This window comes from Clavelina lepadiformis, chromosome 6 (genome assembly GCF_947623445.1).
Source record: "Clavelina lepadiformis chromosome 6, kaClaLepa1.1, whole genome shotgun sequence".
Taxonomy (NCBI): Eukaryota; Metazoa; Chordata; class Ascidiacea; order Aplousobranchia; family Clavelinidae; genus Clavelina; species Clavelina lepadiformis.
Window position 1 is genome coordinate 6,287,495 of NC_135245.1, and position 27,732 is coordinate 6,315,226.

General features: G+C 38.9%; 52 non-coding genes across 52 annotated transcripts; 19 read left to right on the top strand and 33 right to left on the bottom strand.

The window, feature by feature from the left end:
• Window positions 1–46: 46 nt before the first annotated feature.
• Trnaq-cug (transfer RNA glutamine (anticodon CUG)) lies at window positions 47–118 on the bottom strand. Its single transcript has one exon. It is a non-coding gene; the product is annotated as a tRNA-Gln (tRNA).
• Window positions 119–203: 85 nt separating this feature from the next.
• Trnay-gua (transfer RNA tyrosine (anticodon GUA)) lies at window positions 204–294 on the bottom strand. Its single transcript is given in 2 exon segments — window positions 204–239; window positions 258–294. It is a non-coding gene; the product is annotated as a tRNA-Tyr (tRNA).
• A 262-nt stretch (window positions 295–556) lies between these two features.
• Window positions 557–628, bottom strand: Trnaq-cug (transfer RNA glutamine (anticodon CUG)). Its single transcript has one exon. It is a non-coding gene; the product is annotated as a tRNA-Gln (tRNA).
• An 85-nt stretch (window positions 629–713) lies between these two features.
• Trnay-gua (transfer RNA tyrosine (anticodon GUA)) lies at window positions 714–804 on the bottom strand. Its single transcript is given in 2 exon segments — window positions 714–749; window positions 768–804. It is a non-coding gene; the product is annotated as a tRNA-Tyr (tRNA).
• Window positions 805–1,433: 629 nt separating this feature from the next.
• On the bottom strand, window positions 1,434–1,524 carry Trnay-gua (transfer RNA tyrosine (anticodon GUA)). The gene is given in 2 exon segments: window positions 1,434–1,469; window positions 1,488–1,524. It is a non-coding gene; the product is annotated as a tRNA-Tyr (tRNA).
• A 260-nt stretch (window positions 1,525–1,784) lies between these two features.
• Window positions 1,785–1,856, bottom strand: Trnaq-uug (transfer RNA glutamine (anticodon UUG)). Its single transcript has one exon. It is a non-coding gene; the product is annotated as a tRNA-Gln (tRNA).
• Window positions 1,857–1,941: 85 nt separating this feature from the next.
• On the bottom strand, window positions 1,942–2,032 carry Trnay-gua (transfer RNA tyrosine (anticodon GUA)). Its single transcript is given in 2 exon segments — window positions 1,942–1,977; window positions 1,996–2,032. It is a non-coding gene; the product is annotated as a tRNA-Tyr (tRNA).
• Window positions 2,033–2,293: 261 nt separating this feature from the next.
• Trnaq-uug (transfer RNA glutamine (anticodon UUG)) lies at window positions 2,294–2,365 on the bottom strand. The gene has a single exon. It is a non-coding gene; the product is annotated as a tRNA-Gln (tRNA).
• Window positions 2,366–2,450: 85 nt separating this feature from the next.
• On the bottom strand, window positions 2,451–2,541 carry Trnay-gua (transfer RNA tyrosine (anticodon GUA)). Its single transcript is given in 2 exon segments — window positions 2,451–2,486; window positions 2,505–2,541. It is a non-coding gene; the product is annotated as a tRNA-Tyr (tRNA).
• A 419-nt stretch (window positions 2,542–2,960) lies between these two features.
• Trnay-gua (transfer RNA tyrosine (anticodon GUA)) lies at window positions 2,961–3,051 on the bottom strand. Its single transcript is given in 2 exon segments — window positions 2,961–2,996; window positions 3,015–3,051. It is a non-coding gene; the product is annotated as a tRNA-Tyr (tRNA).
• A 261-nt stretch (window positions 3,052–3,312) lies between these two features.
• On the bottom strand, window positions 3,313–3,384 carry Trnaq-cug (transfer RNA glutamine (anticodon CUG)). The gene has a single exon. It is a non-coding gene; the product is annotated as a tRNA-Gln (tRNA).
• A 621-nt stretch (window positions 3,385–4,005) lies between these two features.
• Window positions 4,006–4,096, bottom strand: Trnay-gua (transfer RNA tyrosine (anticodon GUA)). Its single transcript is given in 2 exon segments — window positions 4,006–4,041; window positions 4,060–4,096. It is a non-coding gene; the product is annotated as a tRNA-Tyr (tRNA).
• Window positions 4,097–4,515: 419 nt separating this feature from the next.
• Window positions 4,516–4,606, bottom strand: Trnay-gua (transfer RNA tyrosine (anticodon GUA)). The gene is given in 2 exon segments: window positions 4,516–4,551; window positions 4,570–4,606. It is a non-coding gene; the product is annotated as a tRNA-Tyr (tRNA).
• A 263-nt stretch (window positions 4,607–4,869) lies between these two features.
• Window positions 4,870–4,941, bottom strand: Trnaq-uug (transfer RNA glutamine (anticodon UUG)). The gene has a single exon. It is a non-coding gene; the product is annotated as a tRNA-Gln (tRNA).
• A 328-nt stretch (window positions 4,942–5,269) lies between these two features.
• Window positions 5,270–5,341, bottom strand: Trnat-ugu (transfer RNA threonine (anticodon UGU)). Its single transcript has one exon. It is a non-coding gene; the product is annotated as a tRNA-Thr (tRNA).
• Window positions 5,342–5,485: 144 nt separating this feature from the next.
• On the top strand, window positions 5,486–5,557 carry Trnat-agu (transfer RNA threonine (anticodon AGU)). The gene has a single exon. It is a non-coding gene; the product is annotated as a tRNA-Thr (tRNA).
• A 689-nt stretch (window positions 5,558–6,246) lies between these two features.
• On the bottom strand, window positions 6,247–6,319 carry Trnav-cac (transfer RNA valine (anticodon CAC)). Its single transcript has one exon. It is a non-coding gene; the product is annotated as a tRNA-Val (tRNA).
• A 406-nt stretch (window positions 6,320–6,725) lies between these two features.
• Trnav-aac (transfer RNA valine (anticodon AAC)) lies at window positions 6,726–6,798 on the bottom strand. Its single transcript has one exon. It is a non-coding gene; the product is annotated as a tRNA-Val (tRNA).
• A 266-nt stretch (window positions 6,799–7,064) lies between these two features.
• Trnat-ugu (transfer RNA threonine (anticodon UGU)) lies at window positions 7,065–7,136 on the bottom strand. The gene has a single exon. It is a non-coding gene; the product is annotated as a tRNA-Thr (tRNA).
• Window positions 7,137–7,280: 144 nt separating this feature from the next.
• Window positions 7,281–7,352, top strand: Trnat-agu (transfer RNA threonine (anticodon AGU)). The gene has a single exon. It is a non-coding gene; the product is annotated as a tRNA-Thr (tRNA).
• A 688-nt stretch (window positions 7,353–8,040) lies between these two features.
• Window positions 8,041–8,113, bottom strand: Trnav-aac (transfer RNA valine (anticodon AAC)). Its single transcript has one exon. It is a non-coding gene; the product is annotated as a tRNA-Val (tRNA).
• Window positions 8,114–11,327: 3,214 nt separating this feature from the next.
• Trnat-ugu (transfer RNA threonine (anticodon UGU)) lies at window positions 11,328–11,400 on the top strand. The gene has a single exon. It is a non-coding gene; the product is annotated as a tRNA-Thr (tRNA).
• A 266-nt stretch (window positions 11,401–11,666) lies between these two features.
• Trnav-aac (transfer RNA valine (anticodon AAC)) lies at window positions 11,667–11,739 on the top strand. The gene has a single exon. It is a non-coding gene; the product is annotated as a tRNA-Val (tRNA).
• A 406-nt stretch (window positions 11,740–12,145) lies between these two features.
• Window positions 12,146–12,220, top strand: Trnav-cac (transfer RNA valine (anticodon CAC)). The gene has a single exon. It is a non-coding gene; the product is annotated as a tRNA-Val (tRNA).
• A 688-nt stretch (window positions 12,221–12,908) lies between these two features.
• Trnat-agu (transfer RNA threonine (anticodon AGU)) lies at window positions 12,909–12,980 on the bottom strand. The gene has a single exon. It is a non-coding gene; the product is annotated as a tRNA-Thr (tRNA).
• A 144-nt stretch (window positions 12,981–13,124) lies between these two features.
• On the top strand, window positions 13,125–13,196 carry Trnat-ugu (transfer RNA threonine (anticodon UGU)). The gene has a single exon. It is a non-coding gene; the product is annotated as a tRNA-Thr (tRNA).
• Window positions 13,197–13,462: 266 nt separating this feature from the next.
• Window positions 13,463–13,533, top strand: Trnac-aca (transfer RNA cysteine (anticodon ACA)). Its single transcript has one exon. It is a non-coding gene; the product is annotated as a tRNA-Cys (tRNA).
• A 406-nt stretch (window positions 13,534–13,939) lies between these two features.
• On the top strand, window positions 13,940–14,012 carry Trnav-cac (transfer RNA valine (anticodon CAC)). Its single transcript has one exon. It is a non-coding gene; the product is annotated as a tRNA-Val (tRNA).
• Window positions 14,013–15,009: 997 nt separating this feature from the next.
• On the bottom strand, window positions 15,010–15,081 carry Trnat-agu (transfer RNA threonine (anticodon AGU)). Its single transcript has one exon. It is a non-coding gene; the product is annotated as a tRNA-Thr (tRNA).
• Window positions 15,082–15,225: 144 nt separating this feature from the next.
• Window positions 15,226–15,297, top strand: Trnat-ugu (transfer RNA threonine (anticodon UGU)). Its single transcript has one exon. It is a non-coding gene; the product is annotated as a tRNA-Thr (tRNA).
• Window positions 15,298–15,563: 266 nt separating this feature from the next.
• On the top strand, window positions 15,564–15,634 carry Trnac-aca (transfer RNA cysteine (anticodon ACA)). The gene has a single exon. It is a non-coding gene; the product is annotated as a tRNA-Cys (tRNA).
• A 407-nt stretch (window positions 15,635–16,041) lies between these two features.
• Trnav-cac (transfer RNA valine (anticodon CAC)) lies at window positions 16,042–16,114 on the top strand. Its single transcript has one exon. It is a non-coding gene; the product is annotated as a tRNA-Val (tRNA).
• A 994-nt stretch (window positions 16,115–17,108) lies between these two features.
• Window positions 17,109–17,180, bottom strand: Trnat-agu (transfer RNA threonine (anticodon AGU)). The gene has a single exon. It is a non-coding gene; the product is annotated as a tRNA-Thr (tRNA).
• A 144-nt stretch (window positions 17,181–17,324) lies between these two features.
• Trnat-ugu (transfer RNA threonine (anticodon UGU)) lies at window positions 17,325–17,396 on the top strand. Its single transcript has one exon. It is a non-coding gene; the product is annotated as a tRNA-Thr (tRNA).
• Window positions 17,397–17,662: 266 nt separating this feature from the next.
• Window positions 17,663–17,733, top strand: Trnac-aca (transfer RNA cysteine (anticodon ACA)). Its single transcript has one exon. It is a non-coding gene; the product is annotated as a tRNA-Cys (tRNA).
• Window positions 17,734–18,140: 407 nt separating this feature from the next.
• On the top strand, window positions 18,141–18,213 carry Trnav-cac (transfer RNA valine (anticodon CAC)). Its single transcript has one exon. It is a non-coding gene; the product is annotated as a tRNA-Val (tRNA).
• Window positions 18,214–19,207: 994 nt separating this feature from the next.
• Window positions 19,208–19,279, bottom strand: Trnat-agu (transfer RNA threonine (anticodon AGU)). The gene has a single exon. It is a non-coding gene; the product is annotated as a tRNA-Thr (tRNA).
• A 144-nt stretch (window positions 19,280–19,423) lies between these two features.
• Trnat-ugu (transfer RNA threonine (anticodon UGU)) lies at window positions 19,424–19,495 on the top strand. The gene has a single exon. It is a non-coding gene; the product is annotated as a tRNA-Thr (tRNA).
• Window positions 19,496–19,665: 170 nt separating this feature from the next.
• On the bottom strand, window positions 19,666–19,737 carry Trnat-ugu (transfer RNA threonine (anticodon UGU)). The gene has a single exon. It is a non-coding gene; the product is annotated as a tRNA-Thr (tRNA).
• Window positions 19,738–19,881: 144 nt separating this feature from the next.
• On the top strand, window positions 19,882–19,953 carry Trnat-agu (transfer RNA threonine (anticodon AGU)). The gene has a single exon. It is a non-coding gene; the product is annotated as a tRNA-Thr (tRNA).
• A 998-nt stretch (window positions 19,954–20,951) lies between these two features.
• Window positions 20,952–21,024, bottom strand: Trnav-cac (transfer RNA valine (anticodon CAC)). The gene has a single exon. It is a non-coding gene; the product is annotated as a tRNA-Val (tRNA).
• Window positions 21,025–21,429: 405 nt separating this feature from the next.
• Window positions 21,430–21,502, bottom strand: Trnav-aac (transfer RNA valine (anticodon AAC)). Its single transcript has one exon. It is a non-coding gene; the product is annotated as a tRNA-Val (tRNA).
• A 266-nt stretch (window positions 21,503–21,768) lies between these two features.
• Window positions 21,769–21,840, bottom strand: Trnat-ugu (transfer RNA threonine (anticodon UGU)). The gene has a single exon. It is a non-coding gene; the product is annotated as a tRNA-Thr (tRNA).
• Window positions 21,841–21,984: 144 nt separating this feature from the next.
• Trnat-agu (transfer RNA threonine (anticodon AGU)) lies at window positions 21,985–22,056 on the top strand. The gene has a single exon. It is a non-coding gene; the product is annotated as a tRNA-Thr (tRNA).
• Window positions 22,057–23,053: 997 nt separating this feature from the next.
• Window positions 23,054–23,126, bottom strand: Trnav-cac (transfer RNA valine (anticodon CAC)). Its single transcript has one exon. It is a non-coding gene; the product is annotated as a tRNA-Val (tRNA).
• Window positions 23,127–23,532: 406 nt separating this feature from the next.
• On the bottom strand, window positions 23,533–23,605 carry Trnav-aac (transfer RNA valine (anticodon AAC)). The gene has a single exon. It is a non-coding gene; the product is annotated as a tRNA-Val (tRNA).
• A 482-nt stretch (window positions 23,606–24,087) lies between these two features.
• Window positions 24,088–24,159, top strand: Trnat-agu (transfer RNA threonine (anticodon AGU)). The gene has a single exon. It is a non-coding gene; the product is annotated as a tRNA-Thr (tRNA).
• Window positions 24,160–24,846: 687 nt separating this feature from the next.
• On the bottom strand, window positions 24,847–24,919 carry Trnav-cac (transfer RNA valine (anticodon CAC)). The gene has a single exon. It is a non-coding gene; the product is annotated as a tRNA-Val (tRNA).
• A 407-nt stretch (window positions 24,920–25,326) lies between these two features.
• Window positions 25,327–25,399, bottom strand: Trnav-aac (transfer RNA valine (anticodon AAC)). The gene has a single exon. It is a non-coding gene; the product is annotated as a tRNA-Val (tRNA).
• A 482-nt stretch (window positions 25,400–25,881) lies between these two features.
• Window positions 25,882–25,953, top strand: Trnat-agu (transfer RNA threonine (anticodon AGU)). Its single transcript has one exon. It is a non-coding gene; the product is annotated as a tRNA-Thr (tRNA).
• Window positions 25,954–26,954: 1,001 nt separating this feature from the next.
• Window positions 26,955–27,027, bottom strand: Trnav-cac (transfer RNA valine (anticodon CAC)). Its single transcript has one exon. It is a non-coding gene; the product is annotated as a tRNA-Val (tRNA).
• A 403-nt stretch (window positions 27,028–27,430) lies between these two features.
• Trnav-aac (transfer RNA valine (anticodon AAC)) lies at window positions 27,431–27,503 on the bottom strand. The gene has a single exon. It is a non-coding gene; the product is annotated as a tRNA-Val (tRNA).
• Window positions 27,504–27,732: the final 229 nt, after the last annotated feature.

Genomic DNA, 27,732 nt, shown 5'->3' on the forward strand with positions numbered 1-27,732 from the left:
CCAGAGTTTGTTTGGTTACACATTTCATTAAATAACAAAAAGGAACAGGTCTCACCGAGATTTGAACTCGGATCGCAGGATTCAGAGTCCTGAGTGCTAACCGTTACACCATGAGACCGGCAAGACAACCTTTTATATTGTTGAAATTGACATACTCTTTTATGTTATTAAGAAGCTGTCAAAATATGTAGCTTGACAAAAAATCCTTCGAACCGGATTCGAACCAGTGACCTATGGATTTCTGACTGATATTTTCACTACAGTCCACCGCTCTACCAACAGAGCTATCGAAGGTACATTCGCATACCTACAGAAAGCTTTTACATGATATATTAATGCCACTAAATCGAAGTTTCTTTTCAAAGTATTGGTTAAATGTAAAGTTCTAAGAATTTAAAAGTGTCCAGGGCTTATTCAAAGCAATTCATTTAATACCACAAAATTTTGCAAATTTCAAAAAAGGTTTCAACTTCTGCTTACGATGGTTGAGCTTTAGAAACGAAAAAGTTTCCCAGAGTTGTTTGGTAACACATTTCATTAAATAACAAAAATGAACAGGTCTCACCGAGATTTGAACTCAGATCGAAGGATTCAGAGTCCTGAGTGCTAACCGTTACACCATGAGACCGACGAGACAACCTTTTATATAGTACAATTTGAGATACTGTTTTATGTTATTTAGAAGCTGTCAAAATATGTAGTTTGACAAAATATCCTTCGAACCGGATTCGAACCAGTGACCTATGGATTTCTGACTGATATTTCCACTACAGTCCACCGCTCTAACAACTGAGCTATCAAAGGCACATTCGCATAACTACAGATTGTTTTTAAATCATATTTTAATGCCACTCAATGGTAGTTTTTTTTCAAAGTATTGGTTAAATGTAAGGTTCTAAGAATTTAAAAGTGTCAGATCCTCTTCAAAGCAATTCATTTAATACTACAAAATTTTGCAAATTTCAAAAAAAGTTTCAACTTCTGCTTACGTTACCAATTGAGCTATCGAAGGCACATTCGCAAACCTACAGAAAGCTTTTATATGATATATTAATGCCACTCAATCGAAGTTTCTTTTCAAAGTATTGGTTAAATGTAAGGTTCTAAGAATTTAAAAGTGTCAGATCCTCTTTAAAGCAATTCATTTAATACCACAAAATTTGAAAATTTGAAAAAAAAAGGTTTCAACTTCTGCTTACGATGGTTGAGCTTTAGAAACGAAAAAGTTTCCCAGAATTGTTTGTTTACACGTTTTATTAAATAACAAAAAGAAACAGGTCTCACCGAGATTTGAACTCGGATTGCAGGATTCTAGTTCCTGAGGGCTAACCGTTACACCATGAGACCGACGAGACAACTTTTTATATTGTTGAAATTCACATACTCTTTTATGTTATTTAGAAGCTGTCAAAATATGTAGCTTGACAAAAATATCCTTCGAACTGGATTCGAACCAGTGACCTATGGATTTCTGACTGATATTTCCACTACAGTCCACCGCTCTACCAACTGAGCTATCGAAGGCACATTCGCAAATCTACAAAAACCTTTTACACCATATATTAATGCCACTCAATCGAATTTTGTTTTCAAAGTATTGGTTAAATGTAAGGTTCTAAGAATTTGAAAGTGTCAGAGCCTCTTTAAAGTAATTTATTTAATACCACAAAATTTTGCAAATTTCAAAAAAGTTTCAACTTCTGCTTACGATGGTTAAGTTTTAGAAACGAAAAAGTTTCCCAGAGTTGTTTGGTTACACATTTCATTAAACAACAAAATGGAACAGGTCTCACCGACATTTGAACTCGGATCGCAGGATTCAAAGTCCTGAGTGCTAACCGTTACACCATGAGACCGGCAAGACAACCTTTGATATTGTTGAAATTGACATACTCTTTTATGTTATTAAGAAGCTGTCAAAATATGTAGCTTGACAAAAAATCCTTCGAACCGGATTCGAACCAGTGACCTATGGATTTCTGACTGATATTTTCACTACAGTCCACCGCTCTACCAACAGAGCTATCGAAGGCACATTCGCATACCTACAGAAAGCTTTTACATGATATATTAATGCCACTCAATCGAAGTTTCTTTTCAAAATATTGGTTAAATGTAAGGTTCTAAGAATTTAAAAAAGTCAGAGCCTCTTTAAAGCAATTCATTTAATACCACAAAATTTGCAAATTTGAAAAAAAGGTTTCAACTTCTGCTTACGATGGTTGAGCTTTAGAAACGAAAAAGTTTCCCAGAATTGTTTGGTTACACGTTTTATTAAATAACAAATAGAAACAGGTCTCACCGAGATTTTAACTCAGATCGCAGGATTCAAAGTCCTGAGTGCTAACCTTTACACCATGAGACCGACGAGACAACCTTTTATATTGTTGAAATTGAGATACTGTTTTATGTTATTTAGAAGCTGTCAAAATATGTAACTTGACAAAAAATCCTTGGAACCGGATTCGAACCAGTGACCTATGGATTTCCGACTGATATTTCCACTACAGTCCACCGCTCTACCAACTGAGCTATCGAAGGCACATTCGCATAACTACATATTGTTTTTAAATCATATTTTAATGCCACTCAATCGAAGTTTCTTTTCAAATTTTTGGTTAAATGTAAGGTTCTAAGAATTTAAAAGTGTCAGAGCCTTATTAAAGCAATTTATTTAATACCACAAAATTTTGCAAATTTCAAAAATAGTTTCAACTTCTGCTTACGATGGTTGAGCTTTAGAAAAGAAAAAGTTTCCCAGAGTTGTTTGGTTACACATTTTATTAAATAACAAAAAGAAACAGGTCTCACTGATATTTGAACTCGGATCGCAGGATTCAAAGTCCTGAGTGCTAACCGTTACACCATGAGACCGACAAGACAATCTTTTATATTGTTGAAATTCACATACTCTTTTATGTTATTTAGAAGCTGTCAAAATATGTAGCTTGACAAAAATATCCTTCGAACCGGATTCGAACCAGTGACCTATGGATTTCTGACTGATATTTCCACTACAGTCCACCGCTCTACCAACTGAGCTATCGAAGGCACATTCGCAATTTTACAGAAACCATTTAAAACATATATTAATGCCACTCAATCGAAGTTTCTTTTCAAAGTATTGGTTAAATGTAAGGTTCTAAGAATTTAATATTGTCAGAGCTTCTTTAAAGCAATTTATTTAATACCACAAAATTTTGAAAATTTCAAAAAATGTTTCAACTTCTGCTTACGATGATTGAGTTTTAGAAACGAAAAAGTTTCCCAGAATTGTTTGGTTACACATTTCATTAAACAACAAAATGGAACAGGTCTCACCGACATTTGAACTCGGATCGCAGGATTCAGAGTCCTGAGTGCTAACCGTTACACCATGAGACCGACAAGACAACACTTTTATATTATTGAATTTGACATACTCTTTTATTTTATTTTATTTAGAAGCTGTCAAAATATATAGCTTGTTATACCGTATATCCTTCGAACCGGATTCGAACCGGATTCGAAGCAGTGACCTATGTATTTTTGACTGATATTCCCACTACAGTCCACCGCTCTACCAACTGAGCTATCGAAGGCACCTGCGAATAACTACAGATTGTTTTTAACTCACATTTTAAAGCCACTCAATCGAGGTTTCTTTTAAAAATTTTGGTTAAACGTAAGGTTCTAAGAATTTCATAGTGTCAGAGCCTCTTTTAAAGCAATTCATTTAATACCACAAAATTTGCAAATTTGAAAATAAAGGTTTCAACTTCTGCTTACGATGGTTGAGCTTTAGAAACGAAAAAGTTTCCCAGAATTGTTTGGTTACACGTTTTATTAAATAACAAAAAGGAACAGGTCTCACCGACATTTGAACTCGGATCGCGGGATTCAAAGTCCTGAGCGCTAACCGTTACACCATGAGACCGACGAGACAACCTTTTATATTGTTGAAATTGACATACTCTTTTATGTTATTTAGAAGCTGTCAAATTATATAGCTTGTTATACCGTATATCCTTCGAACCGGATTCGAACCAGTGACCTATGGATTTCCGACTGATATTCCCACTACAGTCCACCGCTCCACCAACTGAGCTATCGAAGGCACATTCGAATAACTACAGATTGTTTTTAAGTGATATTTTAATGCCACTCAATCTAGGTTTCTTTTAAAAGTTTTGGTTAAACGTAAGGTTCTAAGAATTACATAGTGTCAGAGCCTCTTTAAAGCAATTCATTTAATACCACAAAATTTGCAAATTTGAAAAAAAAGGTTTCAACTTCTGCTTACGATGGTTGAGCTTTAGAAACGGAAAAGTTTCCCAGAATTGTTTGGTTACACGTTTTATTAAATAACAAAAAGGAACAGGTCTCACCAACATTTGAACTCGGATCGCAGGATTCAAAGTCCTGAGCGCTAACCGTTACACCATGAGACCGACGAGACAACCTTCGGTATTGTTGAAATTGACATACTCTTTTATGTTATTTAGAAGCTGTCAAAATATGTAGCTTGACAAAATATCCTTCGAACCGGATTCGCACCAGTGACCTATGGATTTCTGACTGATATTCCCACTACAGTCCACCGCTCTACCAACTGAGCTATCGAAGGCACATTCGCATAACTACAGATTGTTTTTAAATCATATTTTAATGCCACTCAATCGAAGTTTTTTTTCAAAGTATTGGTTAAATGTAAGGTTCTAAGAATTTGAAAGTGTCAGAGCCTCTTCAAAGCAATTCATTTAATACCACAAAATTTACAAATTTGAAAAAAAAAAGTTTCAACTTCTGCTTACGATGGTTGAGCTTTAGAAACGAAAAAGTTTCCCAGAATTGTTTGGTTGCACGTTTTATTAAATAACAAAAAGAAACAGGTCTCACCGAGATTTGAACTCGGATCGCAGGATTCAAAGTCCTGAGTGCTAACCGTTACACCATGAGACCGACAAGACAACCTTTTATATTGTTGAAAATGAGTTACTCTTTTATGTTATTTAGAAGCTGTCAAAATATATAGATTGTTATACCGTATATCCTTCGAACCGGATTAGAACCAGTGACCTAAGGATTTCTGACTGATATTCCCACTACAGTCCACCGCTCATATCTTCTGTATCTATCGGATAATTGCCACAAGCTCGGTTGTTTGAATACAATTTGAGTGAAGGAAACATTACGACTATTTTATTCAGTAAATGATATTTGATGTTTTGTGTGTCTTGCTGAAGATCGCACTGAAACGGTCAACTTAACATAGCGATGCTAACAGAAATGCCTCCAGTGAGAATTGAACTCACGACCCCTGGTTTACAAGACCAGTGCTCTACCCCTGAGCTATGGAGGCGGCTACGATGTGGTGCTCTGATATTATTTCCTTTACCAATCTTGAAGACAATAACCATGCAAGAAGAACTAATCAGACTTAATCAACGTGATGGCAATAAAACTTCGAATTGCAGAAGAACAATCTCAGAATAGACGGACGTACGGCGCCATGGCTTAGTGGCAAAGCGCCTGTCTAGTAAACAGGAGATCCTGGGTTCGAATCCCAGTGGTGCCTTTGTAACAAAACAGACAGCTAAGCATCGTGCTTTAGCATTGGACTACCGGGTTCCGTGAAATCTTTCTTTATTTTATTATACAGTAAATTTACTAAAATACTGATTACTTGAAAATCCTCGATGGGGCTCTCTGAAGTTTTTTCCCGTCAATTTAGTATGCTTTCAAACTACCATTCCATAAAATGCAATCGAAAAACAATGATTCAAACTTTTTTTACAGAGGCGCAAAATAAACACTAGAATTTTTAGTCTAAAATCCCAATTTTAGCTACTTTCATGCTAATTTTTAGCATAAATCTGCACACGACCTGGGACATTGAAGCACGCCAACTGCTAGTGTAATTCCCAGGCTAGAAACACCACCAACCACGCTGCATTCTGATTGGTCTAAACATATTTTTAAAGCCCTACGTAGGAGTACAACAAATTCATAAAGATCTTAGTTTTAGTTATTTGACGCTTCCTGAACCACCAAGCTTTCGTTTAACAGCCGAACACCCTAGCCGATTGAGTAGAAAGAATCTTCAGCAAATATAGTTGATTAATTGCCTTGCCCTTTCAAGGATTGGTAATGCAGCAGTGGTAATTGATGTGCTTTCTTTGCTTAGTTTAACCTGTCAAATAGTCAGTTGTTTTAGAAAAGTAAACTTTGAGCATCCGAATGTTATCCAAAGAGACAACTTAGCGATGTTTCCGCCCAGGATCGAACTGGGGACCTTTCGCGTGTGAGGCGAACGTGATAACCTCTACACTACGGAAACAGGACATTGGTCGAGCATGGAAATAGCAATTAAATTTTTTAAAAAGCAGTTGCATTAAGTGTGAAAATAAAAATGCGTAAATAGACGTTGAAACTCTTTTCACCCAGGGTCGGACTGGATACTTTTCGCGTGTAAAATGAACGGGATAACAATTACAGTACCAGAACCGATAGCGGAAAGCAAGGTTTTTTGATTTTATTTAGCAAAATTATATTTGTTTGTTAGACGATAATGGATATTTGGAATGTTTCAGTTGAGCCAAAGTTGTAGATTGGCCGCTTTTTCGGCCTGGCATCAAACCTGGAAAGTGCTTCGTGTAAAATGACATTTGTCTGTATACGGAAGCACTTTTTTTATATCAAATCCGGGCATTCTTTTTAGTGTTCAACTTCGTAAGGACGACTCATGTTTCCGCCCAGGATCGAACTGGGGACCTTTCGCGTGTTAGGCGAACGTGATAACCACTACACTACGGAAACACGACAGTCGTAGGTTGACGCAGTTTAATTATCTTTTCAAATTTTGCTTATGTCCGGAAAAGAGAGCAGAAACCGGTTCATTGTAAATGTTTCGCTCATATCTTCTGTATCTATCGGATAATAGCCACAAGCTCGGTGGTTTGAATACAAATTGGGTGAAGGAAACATTACGACTATTTTATTCAGTAAATGATATTTGATGTTTTGTGTGTCTTGCTGAAGATCGCACTGAAACGGTAAACTTAACATAGCGATGCTAGCAGAAATGCCTCCAGTGAGAATTGAACTCACGACCCCTGGTTTACAAGACCAGTTCTCTACCCCTGAGCTATGGAGGCGGCTACGATGTGGTGCCCTGATATTATTTCCTTTACCAATCTTGAAGACAATAACTATGCAAGAAGAACTAATCAGACTTAATCAACGTGATGGCAATAAAACTTCGAATCGGAGAATAACAATCTCAGAAAAGACGGACGTACGGCGCCATGGCTTAGTGGCAAAGCGCCTGTCTAGTAAACAGGAGATCCTGGGTTCGAATCCCAGTGGTGCCTTTGTAACAAAACAGACAGCTAAGCATCGTGCTTTAACATTGGACTACCGAGTTCCGTGAAATCTTTCTTTATTTTATTATACAGTAAATTTACTAAAATACTGATTACTTGAAAATCCTCGATGGGGCTCTCTGAATTTTTTCCCGTCAATTTAGTATGCTTTGAACTACCATTCCATAAAATGCAATCGAAAAACAAAGATTCAAACTTTTTTTACAGAGGCGCAAAATAAACACTAGAATTTTTAGTCTAAAATCCCAATTTTAGCTATTTTCATGCTAATTTTTAGCATAATTCTGCACACGACCTGGGACATTGAAGCACGCCAACTGCTTGTGTAATTCCCAGGATAGAAACACCACCAACCACGCTGCATTCTGATTGGTCTAAACATATTTTTAAAGCCCTACGTAGGAGTACAACAAATTCATAAAGATCTTAGTTTTAGTTATTTGACGCTTCCTGAACCACCAAGCTTTTGTTTAACAGCCGAACACCCTAGCCGATTGAGCAGAAAGAATCTTGCAGCAAATATAGTTGATTAATTGCCTTGCCCATTCAAGGATTGGTAATGCAGCAGTGGTAATTGATGTGCCTTCTTTGCTTGGTTTAACCCGTCAAATATTCAGTTGTTTTAGAAAAGTAAACTTTGAGCATCCGAATGTTATCCAAAGAGACAACTTAGCGATGTTTCCGCCCAGGATCGAACTGGGGACCTTTCGCGTGTTAGGCGAAAGTGATAACCATTACACTACGGAAACACGACAGTCGAAGGTTGACGCAGTTCAATTATGTTTTCAAATTTTGCTTATATCCGGAAAAGAGAGCAGAAACCGGTTCATTGTAAATGTTTGGCTCTGCAGAGGTTGCTGCTTGTTTTAACTTATGTTTTTCGGACTTAATTTACCTGCCGAATTAATGATCTGACTCCGTGGTTGCGTGCGGTTAGAATGCTCTAACCTTACGTCTACTAACCGCAAGTTCTTACGATTAACAGATACAGTTTATCAGAAGCAGTCCTTTATTTGTAGGAACTGTACAGGTACCGATTATAATACATTCACAAACTTAACATTCACCATTTAGAACAAGTTTAACGAATTACATTTTAACACGACTAACGTAATACGTTCGTACGATTCAGTATTTCTGTCTGCGGCGTTTCTCGCGTATCAGTTCGAGTTTATAAAGCGGAGCGATGTGAACGGAAATATTCAACACAATATACACGAACATTTCAGAATGTGTGAACGATAAAAGCAAAGCGTTGGCAATGGGAATTACATTCAGTTACAACCAGGGTTGCTATGAAATCGCCTGGTAACGTACTAAACGGCGTTTTCACATAAAGTTATTTAGAGCAAGTTTCCAAATCTTACATCACGATTGCAGTTTTATCAAGTTGCAGCTGCAGCCAAATTGCATCTGCAGCCAAATATTAAATGCTAGCTGCAGTTTTATCAATGAACAATGTTTCAATAATTAAATGGCGCATACGTTTCCACAATTGATATAATGGTATTGGATGTGGCTCCCAAGCCACTACATTCCTCCCCCGTTACGGAAGGGAAAAAATTGACAATTAAAACGCAACATCCTGATTACAACAAGGAGCATGCAAAACGACGGAAAATCGGTAATGATACAAGCACAAGACAAAGCGACGTAGCAAAGAAAAGGTTACTACTTATTAGGCATGCACTACACGATATATACACTAAAAATGTCGCCCGACAACTACAAAGGGGAAATGGCAAAAGGTTACATGCATACGACATTAACGGCACCGAAAAACACGTTGATACAAAAAAATGAAACTCAAAGTGTGTGTGTGTCCGCGAACTCATCACGGGACGACGCAGCGGGCGGCGCGTCATCAGAAGGTCCAGAAGAAGACGGTTGGTCACGAGAACGTCGAAGCAAAGGCGACGGTTGAGTTTGTTGTAGACTTGCATCTCGTTGGTTGCGTCCAGCGTGAATACGGGATACGAGAGATCTGGCATACCGCAAATGCTGCGGAGATGATCGGATAAACCCGATGGTATGGAAGAGGGCCCACATCATGGCAAGTAGTTGCAGGATGAATATAAGGGCTGAGAGAAATGGATTCGTGATCTGTGACAATGCAAGCAGCAACGTTTGTTTTGCGGCGTGCGCGAATGTGTCGGCGACGTAGGAGCCGTTGATCATAGTTTCATCAGTAGTAGTAAGACTTGTTATGACATGTCGCATTTTCTCCTTAAGCAGGTTGGCTTCAGACATAGAGCTGAGCAGCGATTGAAGGTCAGTGAACGAATCGGAGTCAGGTAGCTCGTTGAGAATCTTCTCGTAGTCGGGAGCATTGTAGTTGATGTGTATAGTCGACAAAGGCAAGTTTAGTTGGTGCACCTGCACATGTTCGTGCGATAAGGTGTAGTTGTGATAAAGGACCGTGTGTCCCAGAACTCGGAAGACAAAACTTCTAGCTGGTCGATACGATTCCAGCAGATGAACTCCCGGTAAGACAATGTTGTCTGAAATGAGTTGGCCGTATTGACTGTGGCCGTTTTCATCGCGATATAGGATGAGAGGACGTTGGCTAAACGCGTTGCGGTACGCAAGTGACGGTAAGACGGTACCGTTGATAGAGTGACATGTTGCTCTGGACATAAAATCTCCAAGGCTGGAGCCCATGGTTTGTTGTCCAAGAGTAGAAGACAGTATTTCAGTAGGGAAAATCTTCCCAACTGCTTTGTAGAGTGTGCCAATCAGCTTCGTGAGTTGAAAATATAGGAACTTGTTCTCTTCATTGAAAGTAGTGAGAACTTCGGAAATGTAAGCGAAACATGTAAGCAGCAAACAAATGAACATGTTGTGTTTGTAATCAGAGAAACGTTTCGGTGGCAGGATTTTGCAACCAGTCCAAGTAGTCCTGAATGTGGCAGAAGAGGTTGTAGCGTCGTCATCATCGTCGTCTTCGTCATCTCCGTCAGAAACTGAACTACTTTGATCTGGAGCCATTGCTGTCGTTGTTGTTAAATCAACTTGTTTACAAGAATAAAGTTAGCAGTACCAGCTTCATTGAAACACGTCGGGTCAACGTCGGTGGTCATCAAAATGCAGCGGCACTGCGTGTCTTAACTTATGTTATTCGGACTTAATTTACTTGCCGAATTAATGATCTGACTCCGTGGTTGCGTGCGGTTAGAATGCTCTAACCTTACGTCTACTAACCGCAAGTTCTTACGATTAACAGATACAGTTTATCAGAAGCAATCCTTTATTTGTAGGAACTGTACAGGTACCGATTATAATACATTCACAAACTTAACATTCACCATTTAGAACAAGTTTAACGAATTGCATTTTAACACGACTAACGTAATACGTTCGTACGATTCAGTATTTCTGTCTGCGGCGTTTCTCGCGTATCAGTTCGAGTTTATAAAGCGGAGCGATGTGAACGGAAATATTCAACACAATATACACGAACATTTCAGAATGTGTGAACGATAAAAGCAAAGCGTTGGCAATGGGAATTACATTCAGTTACAACCAGGGTTGCTATGAAATCGCCTGGTAACGTACTAAGCGGCGTTTTCACATAAAGTTATTTAGAGCAAGTTTCCAAATCTTACATCACGATTGCAGTTTTATCAAGTTGCAGCTGCAGCCAAATTGCATCTGCAGCCAAATATTAAATGCTAGCTGCAGTTTTATCAATGAACAATATTTCAAAAATTAAATGGCGCATACGTTTCCACAATTGATATAATGGTATTGGATGTGGCTCCCAAGCCACTACAGCTCAACTGAAACATTCCAAATATCCATTATCTAAGCCATGGCGCCGTACGTCCGTCTTTTCTGAGATTGCTATTCTGCAATTCGAAGTTTTATTGCCATCACGTTGATTAAGTCTGATTAGTTCTTCTTGCATGGTTATTGTCTTCAAGATTGGTAAACGAAATAATATCAGGGCACCACATCGTAGCCGCCTCCATAGCTCAGGGGTAGAGCACTGGTCTTGTAAACCAGGGGTCGTGAGTTCAGTTCTCACTGCGAGGCGTTTCTGGTAGCATCGCTATGTTAAGTTGACCGTTTTAGTGCGATCTTCAGCAAGACACACAAAACATCAAATATCATTTACTGAATAAAATAGTCGTAATGTTTCCTTCACCCAATTTGTATTCAAACCACCGAGCTTGTGGCTATTATCCGATAGATACAGAAGATATGAGCGAAACATTTACAATGAACCGGTTTCTGCTCTCTTTTCCGGACGTAAGCAAAATTTGAAAAGATAATTAAACTGCGTCAACCTACGACTGTCGTGTTTCCGTAGTGTAGTGGTTATCACGTTCGCCTAACACGCGAAAGGTCCCCAGTTGGATCCTGGGCGGAAACATGAGTCGTCCTTACGAAGTTGAACACTAAAAAGAATGCCCGGATTTGATATAAAAAAAGTGCTTCCGTATACAGACAAAATGTCATTTTACACAAAGGACTTTCAGGTTTGATGCCAGGCCGAAAAAGCGGCCAATCTACAACTTTGGCTCAACTGAAACATTCCAAATATCCATTATCGTCTAACAAACAAATATAATTTTGCTAAATAAAATCAAAAAACCTTGCTTTCCGCTATCGGTTCTGGTACTGTAATTGTTATCCCGTTCATTTTACACGCGAAAAATATCCAGTCCGACCCTGGGTGAGAAAAGTTTCAACGTCTATTTACGCATTTTTATTTTCACACTTAATGCAACTGCTTTTTAAAAAATTTAATTGCTATTTCCATGCTCGACCAATGTCCTGTTTCCGTAGTGTAGAGGTTATATCACGTTCGCCTCACACGCGAAAGGTCCCCAGTTCGATCCTGGGCGGAAACATCGCTAAGTTGTCTCTTTGGATAACATTCGGATGCTCAAAGTTTACTTTTCTAAAACAACTGACTATATGACGGGTTAAACCAAGCAAAGAAGGCACATCAATTACCACTGCTGCATTACCAATCCTTGAATGGGCAAGGCAATTAATCAACTATATTTGCTGCAAGATTCTTTCTGCTCAATCGGCTAGGGTGTTCGGCTGTTAAACGAAAAGTTGGTGGTTCAGGAAGCGTCAAATAACTAAAACTAAGATCTTTATGAATTTGTTGTACTCCTACGTAGGGCTTTAAAAACATGTTTAGACCAATCAGAATGCAGCGTGGTTGGTGGCGTTTCTAGCCTGGAAATTACACTAGCAGTTGGCGTGCTTCAATGTCCCAGGTCGTGTGCAGAATTATGCTAAAAATTAGCATGAAAGTAGCTCAAATTGGGATTTTAGACTAATAATTCTAGTGTTTATTTTGCGCCTCTGTAAAAAAAGTTTGAATCATTGTTTTTCGATTGCATTTCATGGAATGGTAGTTCAAAGCATACTAAATTGACGGGAAAAAATTCAGAGAGCCCCATCGAGGATTTTCAAGTAATCAATCTTTTAGTAAATTTACTGTATAATAAAATAAAGTAAGATTTCACGGAACCCGGTAGTCCAATGTTAAAGCACGATGCTTAGCTGTCTGTTTTGTTACAAAGGCACCACTGGGATTCGAACCCAAGATCTCCTGTTTACTAGACAGGCGCTTTGCCACTAAGCCATGGCGCCGTACGTCCGTCTTTTCTGAGATTGCTCTTCTGCAATTCGAAGTTTTATTGCCATCACGTTGATTAAGTCTGATTAGTTCTTGTTGCATAGTTATTGTCTTCAAGATTGCTAACCGAAAGAATATCAGGGCACCACATCGTAGCCGCCTCCATAGCTCAGGGGTAGAGCACTGGTCTTGTAAACCAGGGGTCGTGAGTTCAATTCTCACTGGAGGCATTTCTGCTAGCATCGCTATGTTAAGTTGACCGTTTCAGTGCGATCTTCAGCAAGACACACAAAACATCAAATATCATTTACTGAATAAAATAGTCGTAATGTTTCCTTCACCCAATTTGTATTCAAACCACCGAGCTTGTGGCTATTATCCGATAGATACAGAAGATATGAGCGAAACATTTACAATGAACCGGTTTCTGCTCTCTTTTCCGGACGTAAGCAAAATTTGAAAAGATAATTAAACTGCGTCAACCTACGACTGTCGTGTTTCCGTAGTGTAGTGGTTATCACGTTCGCCACACGCGAAAGGTCCCCAGTTAGATCCTGGGCGGAAACATGAGTCGTCCTTACGAAGTTGAACACTAAAAAGAATGCCCGGATTTGATATAAAAAAAGTGCTTCCGTATACAGACAAATGTCATTTTACACGAAGCACTTTCCAGGTTTGATGCCAGGCCGAAAAAGCGGCCAATCTACAACTTTGGCTCAACTGAAACATTCCAAATATCCATTATCGTCTAACAAACAAATAGAATTTTGCTAAATAAAATCAAAAAACCTTGCTTTCCGTTATCGGTTCTGGTACTGTAATTGTTATCCCGTTCATTTTACACGCGAAAAGTATCCAGTCCGACCCTGGGTGAGAACAGTTTCAACGTCTATTTACGCATTTTTATTTTCGCACTTAATGCAACTGCTTTTTAAAAACTTTAATTGCTATTTCCATGCTCGACCAATGTCCTGTTTCCGTAGTGTAGAGGTTATCACGTTCGCCTCACACGCGAAAGGCCCCCAGTTCGATCCTGGGCGGAAACATCGCTAAGTTGTCTCTTTGGATAACATTCGGATGCTCAAAGTTCACTTTTCTAAAACAACTGACTATTTGACAAGTTAAACCAAGCAAAGAAGGCACATCAATTACCATTGCTGCAATACCAATCATTGATTGGGCAAGGCAATTAATCAACTATATTTGCTGCAAGATACTTTCTGCTCAATCGGCTAGGGTGTTCGGCTGTTAAACGAAAGCTTGGTGGTTCAGGAAGCGTCAAATAACTAAAACTAAGATCTTTATGAAATTGTTGTACTCCTACGTACGGCTTTAAATACATGTTTAGACCAATCAGAATGCAGCGTGGTTGGTGGTGATTCTAGCCTGGGAATTACACTAGCAGTTGGCGTGCTTCAATGTCCCAGGTCGTGTGCAAAATTATGCTAAAAATTAGCATGAAAGTAGCTAAAATTGGGATTTTAGACTAAAAATTCTAGTGTTTATTTTGCGCCTCTGTAAAAAAAGTTTGAATCATTGTTTTTCGATTGCATTTTATGGAATGGTAGTTCAAAGCATACTAAATTGACGGGAAAAAATTCAGAGAGCTCCATCGAGGATTTTCAAGTAATCAGTCTTTTAGTAAATTTACTGTACAATAAAACAAAGAAAGATTTCACGGAACCCGGTAGTCCAATGTTAAAGCACGATGCTTAGCTGTCTGTTTTGTTACAAAGGCACCACTGAGATTCGATGTTAAAAATTAGCATGAAAGTAGCTAAAATTGGGATTTTAGACTAATAATTCTAGTGTTTATTTTGCGCCTCTGTAAAAAAGTTTGAATCATTGTTTTTCGATTGCATTTTATGGAATGGTAGTTCAAAGCATACTAAATTGACGGGAAAAAATTCAGAGAGCCCCATCGAGGATTTTCAAGTAATCAGTATTTCAGTAAATTTACTGTGTAATAAAATAAGGAAAGATTTCACGAAACCCGGTAGTCCAATGTTAAAGCACGATGCTTAGCTGTCTGTTTTGTTACAAAGGCACCACTGGGATTCGAACCCAGGATCTCCTGTTTACTAGACAGGCGCTTTGCCACTAAGCCATGGCGCCGTACGTCCGTCTTTTCTGAGATTGCTTTTGTGCAATTCGAAGTTTTATTGCCATCACGTTGATTAAGTCTGATTAGTTCTTCTTGCATAGTTATGGTCTTCAAGATTGGTAAAGGAAATAATATCAGGGCACCACATCGTAGCCGCCTCCATAGCTCAGGGGTAGAGCACTGGTCTTGTAAACCAGGGTTCGTGAGTTCAATTCTCACTGGAGGCATTTCTGCTAGCATCGCTATGTTAAGTTGACCGTTTCTGTGCGATCTTCAGCAAGACACACAAAACATCAAATATCATTTACTGAATAAAATAGTCGTAATGTTTCCTTCACTCAATTTGTATTCAAACCACCGAGCTTGTGGCTATTATCCGATAGATACAGAAGATATGAGCGAAACATTTACAATGAACCGGTTTCTGCTCTCTTTTCCGGACAGAAGCAAAATTTGAAAAGATAATTAAACTGCGTCAACCTACGACTGTCGTGTTTCCGTAGTGTAGTGGTTATCACGTTCGCCACACGCGAAAGGTACCCAGTTCGATCCTGGGCGGAAACATGAGTCGTCCTTACGAAGTTGAACACTAAAAAGAATGCCCGGATTTGATATAAAAAAAGTGCTTCCGTATACAGACAAAATGTCATTTTACACGAAGCACTTTCCAGGTTTGATGCCAGGCCGAAAAAGCGGCCAATGTACAACTTTGGCTCAACTGAAACATTCCAAATATCCATTATCGTCTAACAAACAAATAGAATTTTGCTAAATAAAATCAAAAAACCTTGCTTTCCGTTATCGGTTCTGGTACTGTAATTGTTATCCCGTTCATTTTACACGCGAAAAGTATCCAGTCCGACCCTGGGTGAGAACAGTTTCAACGTCTATTTACGCATTTTTATTTTCACACTTAATGCAACTGCTTTTTAAAAAATTTAATTGCTATTTCCATGCTCGACCAATGTCCTGTTTCCGTAGTGTAGAGGTTATCACGTTCGCCTCACACGCGAAAGGTCCCCAGTTCGATCCTGGGCGGAAACATCGCTAAGTTGTCTCTTTGGATAACATTCGGATGCTCAAAGTTTACTTTTCTAAAACAACTGAATATTTGACGGGTTAAACCAAGCAAAGAAGGCACATCAATTACCATTGCTGTATTACCAATCCTTGAATGGGCAAGGCAATTAATCAGCTATATTTGCTGCAAGATACTTTCTGCTCAATCGGCTAGGGTGTTCGGCTGTTAAACGAAAGGTTGGTGGTTCAGGAAGCGTCAAATAACTAAAACTAAGATCTTTATGAATTTGTTGTACTCCTACGTAGGGCTTTAAAAACATGTTTAGACCAATCAGAATGCAGCGTGGTTGGTGGTGTTTCTAGCCTGGGAATTACACTAGCAGTTGGCGTGCTTCAATGTCCCAGGTCGTGTGCAGAATTATGCCAAAAATTAGCATGAAAGTAGCTAAAATTGGGATTTTAGACTAAAAATTCTAGTGTTTATTTTGCGCCTCTGTAAAAAAGTTTGAATCATTGTTTTTCGATTGCATTTTATGGAATGGTAGTTCAAAGCATACTAAATTGACGGAAAAAATTCAGAGAGCCCCATCGAGGATTTTCAAGTAATCAGTCTTTTAGTAAATTTACTGTATAATAAAACAAAGAAAGATTTCACGGAACCCGGTAGTCCAATGTTAAAGCACGATACTTAGCTGTCTGTTTTGTTACAAAGGCACCACTGGGATTCGATGTCAAAATTAGCATGAAAGTAGCTAAAATTGGGATTTTAGACTAATAATTCTAGTGCTTTTTTTGCGCCTCTGTAAAAAATTTTGAATCATTGTTTTTCGATTGCATTTTATGGAATGGTAGTTCAAAGCATACTAAATTGACGGGAAAAAATTCAGAGAGCCCCATCGAGGATTTTCAAGTAATCAGTATTTCAGTAATATTACTGTGTAATAAAATAAGGAAAGATTTCACGAAACCCGGTAGTCCAATGTTAAAGCACGATGCTTAGCTGTCTGTTTTGTTACAAAGGCACCACTGGGATTCGAACCCAGGATCTCCTGTTTACTAGACAGGCGCTTTGCCACTAAGCCATGGCGCCGTACGTCCGTCTTTTCTGAGATTGCTTTTGTGGAATTCGAAGTTTTATTGCCATCACGTTGATTAAGTCTGATTAGTTCTTCTTGCATAGTTATTGTCTTCAAGATTGGTAAAGGAAATAATATCAGGGCGCCACATCGTAGCCGCCTCCATAGCTCAGGGGTAGAGCACTGGTCTTGTAAACCAGGGTTCGTGAGTTCAATTCTCACTGGAGGCATTTCTGCTAGCATCGCTATGTTAAGTTGACCGTTTCTGTGCGATCTTCAGCAAGACACACAAAACATCAAATATCATTTACTGAATAAAATAGTCGTAATGTTTCCTTCACCCAATTTGTATTCAAACCACCGAGCTTGTGGCTATTATCCGATAGATACAGAAGATATGAGCGAAACATTTACAATGAACCGGTTTCTGCTCTCTTTTCCGGACATAAGCAAAATTTGAAAAGATAATTAAACTGCGTCAACCTACGACTGTCGTGTTTCCGTAGTGTAGTGGTTATCACGTTCGCCACACGCGAAAGGTACCCAGTTCGATCCTGGGCGGAAACATGAGTCGTCCTTACGAAGTTGAACACTAAAAAGAATGCCCGGATTTGATATAAAAAAAGTGCTTCCGTATACAGACAAAATGTCATTTTACACGAAGCACTTTCCAGGTTTGATGCCAGGCCGAAAAAGCGGCCAATGTACAACTTTGGCTCAACTGAAACATTCCAAATATCCATTATCGTCTAACAAACAAATAGAATTTTGCTAAATAAAATCAAAAAACCTTGCTTTCCGTTATCGGTTCTGGTACTGTAATTGTTATCCCGTTCATTTTACACGCGAAAAGTATCCAGTCCGACCCTGGGTGAGAAGAGTTTCAACGTCTATTTACGCATTTTTATTTTCACACTTAATGCAACTGCTTTTTAAAAAATTTAATTGCTATTTCCATGCTCGACCAATGTCCTGTTTCCGTAGTGTAGAGGTTATCACGTTCGCCTCACACGCGAAAGGTCCCCAGTTCGATCCTGGGCGGAAACATCGCTAAGTTGTCTCTTTGGATAACATTCGGATGCTCAAAGTTTACTTTTCTAAAACAACTGAATATTTGACGGGTTAAACCAAGCAAAGAAGGCACATCAATTACCATTGCTGTATTACCAATCCTTGAATGGGCAAGGCAATTAATCAGCTATATTTGCTGCAAGATACTTTCTGCTCAATCGGCTAGGGTGTTCGGCTGTTAAACGAAAGGTTGGTGGTTCAGGAAGCGTCAAATAACTAAAACTAAGATCTTTATGAATTTCTTGTACTCCTACGTACGGCTTTAAAAACATGTTTAGACCAATCAGAATGCAGCGTGGTTGGTGGTGTTTCTAGCCTGGGAATTACACTAGCAGTTGGCGTGCTTCAATGTCCCAGGTCGTGTGCAGAATTATGCCAAAAATTAGCATGAAAGTAGCTAAAATTGGGATTTTGGACTAAAAATTCTAGTGTTTATTTTGCGCCTCTGTAAAAAAGTTTGAATCATTGTTTTTCGATTGCATTTTATGGAATGGTAGTTCAAAGCATACTAAATTGACGGAAAAAATTCAGAGAGCCCCATCGAGGATTTTCAAGTAATCAGTCTTTTAGTAAATTTACTGTATAATAAAACAAAGAAAGATTTCACGGAACCCGGTAGTCCAATGTTAAAGCACGATACTTAGCTGTCTGTTTTGTTACAAAGGCACCACTGGGATTCGATGTCAAAATTAGCATGAAAGTAGCTAAAATTGGGATTTTAGACTAATAATTCTAGTGTTTATTTTGCGCCAATGTAAAAAATTTTGAATCATTGTTTTTCGATTGCATTTTATGGAATGGTAGTTCAAAGCATACTAAATTGACGGGAAAAAATTCAGAGAGCCCCATCGAGGATTTTCAAGTAATCAGTATTTTAGTAAATTTACTGTATAATAAAACAAAGAAAGATTTCACGGAACCCGGTAGTCCAATGTTAAAGCACGATGCTTACCTGTCTGTTTTGTTACAAAGGCACCACTGGGATTCGAACCCAGGATCTCCTGTTTACTAGACAGGCGCTTTGCCACTAAGCCATGGTGCCGTACTACCGTCTTTTCTGAGATTGCTCTTCTGCAATTCGAAGTTTTATTGCCATCACGTTGATTAAGTCTGATTAGTTCTTCTTGCATAGTTATTGTCTTCAAAATTGCTAAAGGAAATAATATCAGGGCACCACATCGTAGCCGCCTCCATAGCTCAGGGGTAGAGCACTGGTCTTGTAAACCAGGGGTCGTGAGTTCAATTCTCACTGGAGGCATTTCTGCTAGCATCGCTATGTTAAGTTGACCGTTTCTGTGCGATCTTCAGCAAGACACACAAAACATCAATTATCATTTTACACGCGAAAAGTATCCAGTCCGACCCTGGGTGAGAACAGTTTCAACGTTTATTTACGCATTTTTGCTTATTTATTTATGCCAGCAGAAATGCCTCCAGTGAGAATTGAACTCACGACCCCTGGTTTACAAGACCAGTTCTCTACCCCTGAGCTATGGAGGCGGCTACGATGTGGTGCCCTGATATCATTTCCTTTACCAATCTTGAAGACAATAACCATGCAAGAGGAACTAATCAGACTTAATCAACGTGATGGCAATAAAATTTCGAATTCCACAAGAGCAATCTCAGAAAAGACGGACGTACGGCGCCATGGCTTAGTGGCAAAGCGCCTGTCTAGTAAACAGGAGATCCTGGGTTCGAATCCCAGTGGTGCCTTTGTAACAAAACAGACAGCTAAGCATCGTGCTTTAACATTGGACTACCGGGTTCCGTGAAATCTTACCTTATTTTATTATACAGTAAATTTACTGAAATACTGATTACTTGAAAATCCTCGATGGGGCTCTCTGAATTTTTTCCCGTCAATTTAGTATGCTTTGAACTACCATTCCATAAAATGCAATCGAAAAACAATGATTCAAACTTTTTTTACAGAGGCGCAAAATAAACACTAGAATTTTTAGTCTAAAATCCCAATTTTAGCTACTTTTATGCTAATTTTTAACATCGAATCCCAGTGGTGCCTTTGTAACAAAACAGACAGCTAAGCATCGTGCTTTAACATTGGACTACCGGGTTCCGTGAAATCTTTCTTTGTTTTATTATACAGTAAATTTACTAAAAGACTGATTACTTTAAAATCTTCGATGGGGCTCTCTGAATTTTTTCCCGTCAATTTAGTATGCTTTGAACTACCATTCCATAAAATGCAATCGAAAAGCAATGATTCACACTTTTTTTACAGAGGCGCAAAAAAAGCACTAGAATTTTTAGTCTAAAATCCCAATTTTAGCTACTTTCATGCTAATTTTTAGCATAATTCTGCACACGACCTGGGACATTGAAGCACGCCAACTGCTAGTGTAATTCCCAGGCTAGAAACACCACCAACCACGCTGCATTCTGATTGGTCTAAACATGTTTTTAAAGCCCTACGTAGGAGTACAACAAATTCATAAAGATCTTAGTTTTAGTTATTTGACGCTTCCTGAACCACCAAGCTTTCGTTTAACAGCCGAACACCCTAGCCGATTGAGCAGAACGAATCTTGCAGCAAATATAGTTGATTAATTGCCTTGCCCATTCAAGGATTGGTAATGCAGCAGTGGTAATTGATGTGCCTTCTTTGCTTGGTTTAACCCGTCAAATAGTCAGTTGTTTTAGAAAAGTAAACTTTGAGCATCCGAATGTTATCCAAAGAGACAACTTAGCGATGTTTCCGCCCAGGATCGAACTGGGGATCTTTCGCGTGTGAGGCAAACGTCATAACCTCTACACTACGGAAACAAGACATTGGTTGAGCATGGAAATAGCAATTAAATTTTTTAAAAAGCAGTTGCATTAAGTGTGAAAATAAAAATGCGTAAATAGACGTTGAAACTCTTCTCACCCAGGGTCGGACTGGATACTTTTCGCGTGTAAAATGAACGGGATAACAATTACAGTACCAGAACCGATAGCGGAAAGCAAGGTTTTTTGATTTTATTTAGCAAAATTCTATTTGTTTGTTAGACGATAATGGATATTTGGAATGTTTCAGTTGAGCCAAAGTTGTAGATTGGCCGCTTTTTCGGCCTGGCATCAAACCTGGAAAGTGCTTCGTGTAAAATGACATTTGTCTGTATACGGAAGCACTTTTTTATATCAAATCCGGGCATTCTTTTTAGTGTTCAACTTCGTAAGGACGACTCATGTTTCCGCCCAGGATCGAACTGGGGACCTTTCGCGTGTTAGGCGAACGTGATAACCACTACACTACGGAAACACGACAGTCGTAGGTTGACGCAGTTTAATTACGTTTTCAAATTTTGTTTATGTCCGGAAAAGAGAGCAGAAACCGGTTCATTGTAAATGTTTCGCTCATATCTTCTGTATCTATCGGATAATAGCCACAAGCTCGGTGGTTTGAATACAAATTGGGTGAAGGAAACATTACGACTATTTTATTCAGTAAATGATATTTGATGTTATGTGTGTCTTGCTGAAGATCGCACTGAAACGGTCAACTTAACATAGCGATGCTAGCAGAAATGCCTCCAGTGAGAATTGAACTCACGACCCCTGGTTTACAAGACCAGTGCTCTACCCCTGAGCTATGGAGGCGGCTACGATGTGGCGCCCTAATATAATTTCCCTTACCAATCTTGAAGACAATAACCATGCAAGAAGAACTATTCAGACTTAATCAACGTGATGGCAATAAAACTTCGAATTGCAGAAGAGCAATCTCAGAAAAGACGGACGTACGGCGCCATGGCTTAGTGGCAAAGCGCCTGTCTAGTAAACAGGATATCCTGGGTTTGAATCCCAGTGGTGCCTTTGTAACAAAACAGACAGCTAAGCATCGTGCTTTAACATTGGACTACCGGGTTCCGTGAAATCTTTCTTTGTTTTATTATACAGTAAATTTACTAAAATACTGATTACTTGAAAATCCTCGATGGGGCTCTTTGAATTTTTTCCCGTCAATTTAGTATGCTTTGAACTACCATTCCATAAAATGCAATCGAAAAAAAATGATTCAAACTTTTTTTACAGAGGCGCAAAATAAACAGTAGGATTTTTAGTCTAAAATCCCAATTTTAGCTACTTTCATGCTAATTTTTAACATCGAATCCCAGTGGTGCCTTTGTAACCAAACAGACAGCTAAGCATCGTGCTTTAACATTGGACTACCGGGTTCCGTGAAATCTTTCTTTGTTTTATTATACAGTAAATTTACTAAAAGACTGATTACTTGAAAATCCTCGATTGGGCTCTCTGAATTATTTCCCGTCAATTTAGTATGCTTTGAACTACCATTCCATAAAATGCAATCGAAAAACAATGATTCAAACTTTTTTTACATTGGTGCAAAAAAAACACTAGAATTTTTAGTCTAAAATCCTAATTTTAGCTACTTTCATGCTAATTTTTAGCATAATTCTGCACACGACCTGGGACATTGAAGCACGCCAACTGCTAGTGAAATTCCCAGGCTAGAAACACCACCAACCACGCTGCATTCTGATTGGTCTAAACATGTATTTAAAGCCCTACGTAGGAGTACAACAATTTCATAAAGATCTTAGTTTTAGTTATTTGACGCTTCTTGAACCACCAAGCTTTCGTTTAACAGCCGAACACCCTAGCCGATTGAGCAGAAAGAATCTTGCAGCAAATATAGTTGATTAATTGCCTTGCCCATTCAAGGATTGGTAATGCAGAAGTGGTAATTGATGTGCCTTCTTTGCTTGGTTTAACCCGTCAAATAGTCAGTTGTTTAGAAAAATAAACTTTGAGCATCCGAATGTTATCCAAAGAGACAACTTAGCGATGTTTCCACCCAGGATCGAACTGGGGACCTTTCGCGTGTGAGGCGAACGTGATAACCTCTACACTACGGAAACAGGACATTGGTCGAGCATGGAAATAGCAATTAAATTTTTTAAAAAGCAGTTGCATTAAGTGTGAAAATAAAAATGCGTAAATAGACGTTGAAACTCTTCTCACCCAGGGTCGGACTGGATACTTTTCGCGTGTAAAATGAACGGGATAACAATTACAGTACCAGAACCGATAGCGGAAAGCAAGGTTTTTTGATTTTATTTAGCAAAATTCTATTTGTTTGTTAGACGATAATGGATATTTGGAATGTTTCAGTTGAGCCAAAGTTGTAGATTGGCCGCTTTTTCGGCCTGGCATCAAACCTGGAAAGTGCTTCGTGTAAAATGACATTTGTCTGTATACGGAAGCACTTTTTTTATATCAAATTCGGGCATTCTTTTTAGTGTTCAACTTCGTAAGGACGACTCATGTTTCCGCCCAGGATCGAACTGGGGACCTTTCGCGTGTTAGGCGAACGTGATAACCACTACACTACGGAAACATGACAGTCGTTGGTTGACGCAGTTTAATTATCTTTTCAAATTTTGCTTATGTCCGGAAAAGAGAGCAGAAACCGGTTCATTGTAAATGTTTCGCTCATATCTTCTGTATCTATCGGATAATAGCCACAAGCTCGGTGGTTTGAATACAAATTGGGTGAAGGAAACATTACGACTATTTTATTCAGTAAATGATATTTGATGTTTTGTGTGTCTTGCTGAAGATCGCACTGAAACGGTCAACTTAACATAGCGATGCTAGCAGAAATGCCTCCAGTGAGAATTGAACTCACGACCCCTGGTTTACAAGACCAGTTCTCTAGCCCTGAACTATGGAGGCGGCTACGATGTGGCGCCCTGATATCATTTCCTTTACCAATCTTGAAGACAATAACCATGCAAGAAGAATTAATCAGACTTAATCAACGTGATGGCAATAAAACTTCGAATTACACAAAAGCAATCTCAGAAAAGACGGACGTACGGCGCCATGGCTTAGTGGCAAAGCGCCTGTCTAGTAAACAAGAGATCCTGGGTTCGAATCCCAGTGGTGCCTTTGTAACAAAACAGACAGCTAAGCATCGTGCTTTAACATTGGACTACCGGGTTCCGTGAAATCTTTCTTTGTTTTATTATACAGTAAATTTACTAAAAGACTGATTACTTGAAAATCCTCGATGGGGCTCTCTGAATTTTTTCCCGTCAATTTAAAACGCTTTGAACTACCATTCCATAAAATGCAATCGAAAAACAATGATTCAAACTTTTTTTACATTGGTGCAAAAAAAACACTAGAATTTTTAGTCTAAAATCCCAATTTTAGCTAATTTCATGCTAATTTTTAGCATAATTCTGCACACGACCTGGGACATTGAAGCACGCCAACTGCTAGTGAAATTCCCAGGCTAGAAACACCACCAACCACGCTGCATTCTGATTGGTCTAAACATGTATTTAAAGCCCTACGTAGGAGTACAACAATTTCATAAAGATCTTAGTTTTAGTTATTTGACGCTTCTTGAACCACCAAGCTTTCGTTTAACAGCCGAACACCCTAGCCGATTGAGCAGAAAGAATCTTGCAGCAAATATAGTTGATTAATTGCCTTGCCCATTCAAGGATTGGTAATGCAGAAGTGGTAATTGATGTGCCTTCTTTGCTTGGTTTAACCCGTCAAATAGTCAGTTGTTTAGAAAAATAAACTTTGAGCATCCGAATGTTATCCAAAGAGACAACTTAGCGATGTTTCCGCCCAGGATCGAACTGGGGACCTTTCGCGTGTGAGGCGAACGTGATAACCTCTACACTACGGAAACAGGACATTGGTCGAGCATGGAAATAGCAGTTAAATTTTTTAAAAAGCAGTTGCATTAAGTGTGAAAATAAAAATGCGTAAATAGACGTTGAAACTGTTCTCACCCAGGGTCGGACTGGATACTTTTCGCGTGTAAAATGAACGGGATAACAATTACAGTACCAGAACCGATAGCGGAAAGCAAGGTTTTTTGATTTTATTTAGCAAAATTATATTTGTTTGTTAGACGATAATGGATATTTGGAATGTTTCAGTTGAGCCAAAATTGTAGATTGGCCGCTTTTTCGGCCTGGCATCAAACCTGGAAAGTGCTTCGTGTAAAATGACAATTGTCTGTATACGGAAGCACTTTTTTTTATATCAAATCCGGGCATTCTTTTTAGTGTTCAACTTCGTAAGGACGACTCATGTTTCCGCCCAGGATCGAACTGGGAACCTTTCGCGTGTTAGGCGAACGTGATAACCACTACACTACGGAAACACGACAGTCGTAGGTTGACGCAGTTTAATTATCTTTTCAAATTTTGCTTATGTCCGGAAAAGAGAGCAGAAACCGGTTCATTGTAAATGTTTCGCTCATATCTTCTGTATCTATCGGATAATAGCCACAAGCTCGGTGGTTTGAATACAAATTGGGTGAAGGAAACATTACGACTATTTTATTCAGTAAATGATATTTGATGTTTTGTGTGTCTTGCTGAAGATCGCACTGAAACGGTCAACTTAACATAGCGATGCTAGCAGAAATGCCTCCAGTGAGAATTGAACTCACGACCCCTGGTTCACAAGACCAGTTCTCTAGCCCTGAACTATGGAGGCGGCTACGATGTGGCGCCCTGATATCATTTCCTTTACCAATCTTGAAGACAATAACCATGCAAGAAGACTTAATCAGACTTAATCAACGTGATGGCAATAAAACTTCGAATTCCACAAAAGCAATCTCAGAAAAGACGGACGTACGGCGCCATGGCTTAGTGGCAAAGCGCCTGTCTAGTAAACAAGAGATCCTGGGTTCGAATCCCAGTGGTGCCTTTGTAACAAAACAGACAGCTAAGCAACGTGCTTTAACTTTGGACTACCGGGTTCCGTGAAATCTTTCTTTGTTTTATTATACAGTAAATTTACTAAAAGACTGATTACTTGAAAATCCTCGATGGGGCTCTCTGAATTTTTTCCCGTCAATTTAGTATGCTTTGAACTACCATTCCATAAAATGCAATCGAAAAACAATGATTCAAACTTTTTTTACAGAGGCGCAAAATAAACACTAGAATTATTAGTCTAAAATCCCAATTTTAGCTACTTTCATGTTAATTTTTAACATCGAATCCTAGTGGTGCATGCCTTTGTAACAAAACAGACAGCTAAGCATCGTGCTTTAACATTGGACTACCGGGTTCCGTGAAATCTTTCTTTGTTTTATTATACAGTAAATTTACTAAAAGACTGATTACTTGAAAATCCTCGATGGGGCTCTCTGAATTTTTTCCCGTCAATTTAGTATGCTTTGAACTACCATTCCATAAAATGCAATCGAAAAACAATGATTCAAACTTTTTTTACAGAGGCGCAAAAAAAACACTAGGATTTTTAGTCTAAAATCCCAATTTTAGCTACTTTCATGCTAATTTTTGGCATATTTCTGCACACGACCTGGGACATTGAAGCACGCCAACTGCTAGTGTAATTCCCAGGCTAGAAACACCACCAACCACGCTGCATTCTGATTGGTCTAAACATGTATTTAAAGCCCTACGTAGGAGTACAACAAATTTATAAAGATCTTAGTTTTAGTTATTTGACGCTTCCTGAACCACCAAGCTTTCGTTTAACAGCCGAACACCCTAGCCGATTGAGCAGAAAGAATCTTGCAGCAAATATAGTTGATTAATTGCCTTGCCCATTCAAGGATTGGTAATGCAGAAGTGGTAATCGATGTGCCTTCTTTGCTTGGTTTAACCCGTCAAATAGTCAGTTGTTTAGAAAAATAAACTTTGAGCATCCGAATGTTATCCAAAGAGACAACTTAGCGATGTTTCCGCCCAGGATCGAACTGGGGACCTTTCGCGTGTGAGGCGAACGTGATAACCTCTACACTACGGAAACAGGACATTGGTCAAGCATGGAAATAGCAATTAAATTTTTTTAAAAGCAGTTGCATTAAGTGTGAAAATAAAAATGAGTAAATAGACGTTGAGACTGTTCTCACCCAGGGTCGGACTGGATATTTTCGCGTGTAAAATGAACGGGATAACAATTACAGTACCAGAACCGATAGCGGAAAGCAAGGTTTTTTATTTTATTTAGCAAAATTCTATTTGTTTGTTAGACGATAATGGATATTTGGAATGTTTCAGTTGAGCCAAAGTTGTAGATTGGCCGCTTTTTCGGCCTGGCATCAAACCTGGAAAGTGCTTAGTGTAAATGACATTTGTCTGTATACGGAAGCACTTTTTTTATATCAAATCCGGGTATTCTTTTTAGTGTTCAACTTCGTAAGGACGACTCATGTTTCCACCCAGGATCGAACTGGGGACCTTTCGCGTGTTAGGCGAACGTGATAACCACTACACTACGGAAACACGACAGTCGTAGGTTGACGCAGTTTAATTATGTTTTCAAATTTTGCTTATGTCCGGAAAAGAGAGCAGAAACCGGTTCATTGTAAATGTTTCGCTCATATCTTCTGTATCTATCGGATAATAGCCACAAGCTCGGTGGTTTGAATACAAATTGGGTGAAGGAAACATTACGACTATTTTATTCAGTAAATGATATTTGATGTTTTGTGTGTCTTGCTGAAGATCGCAC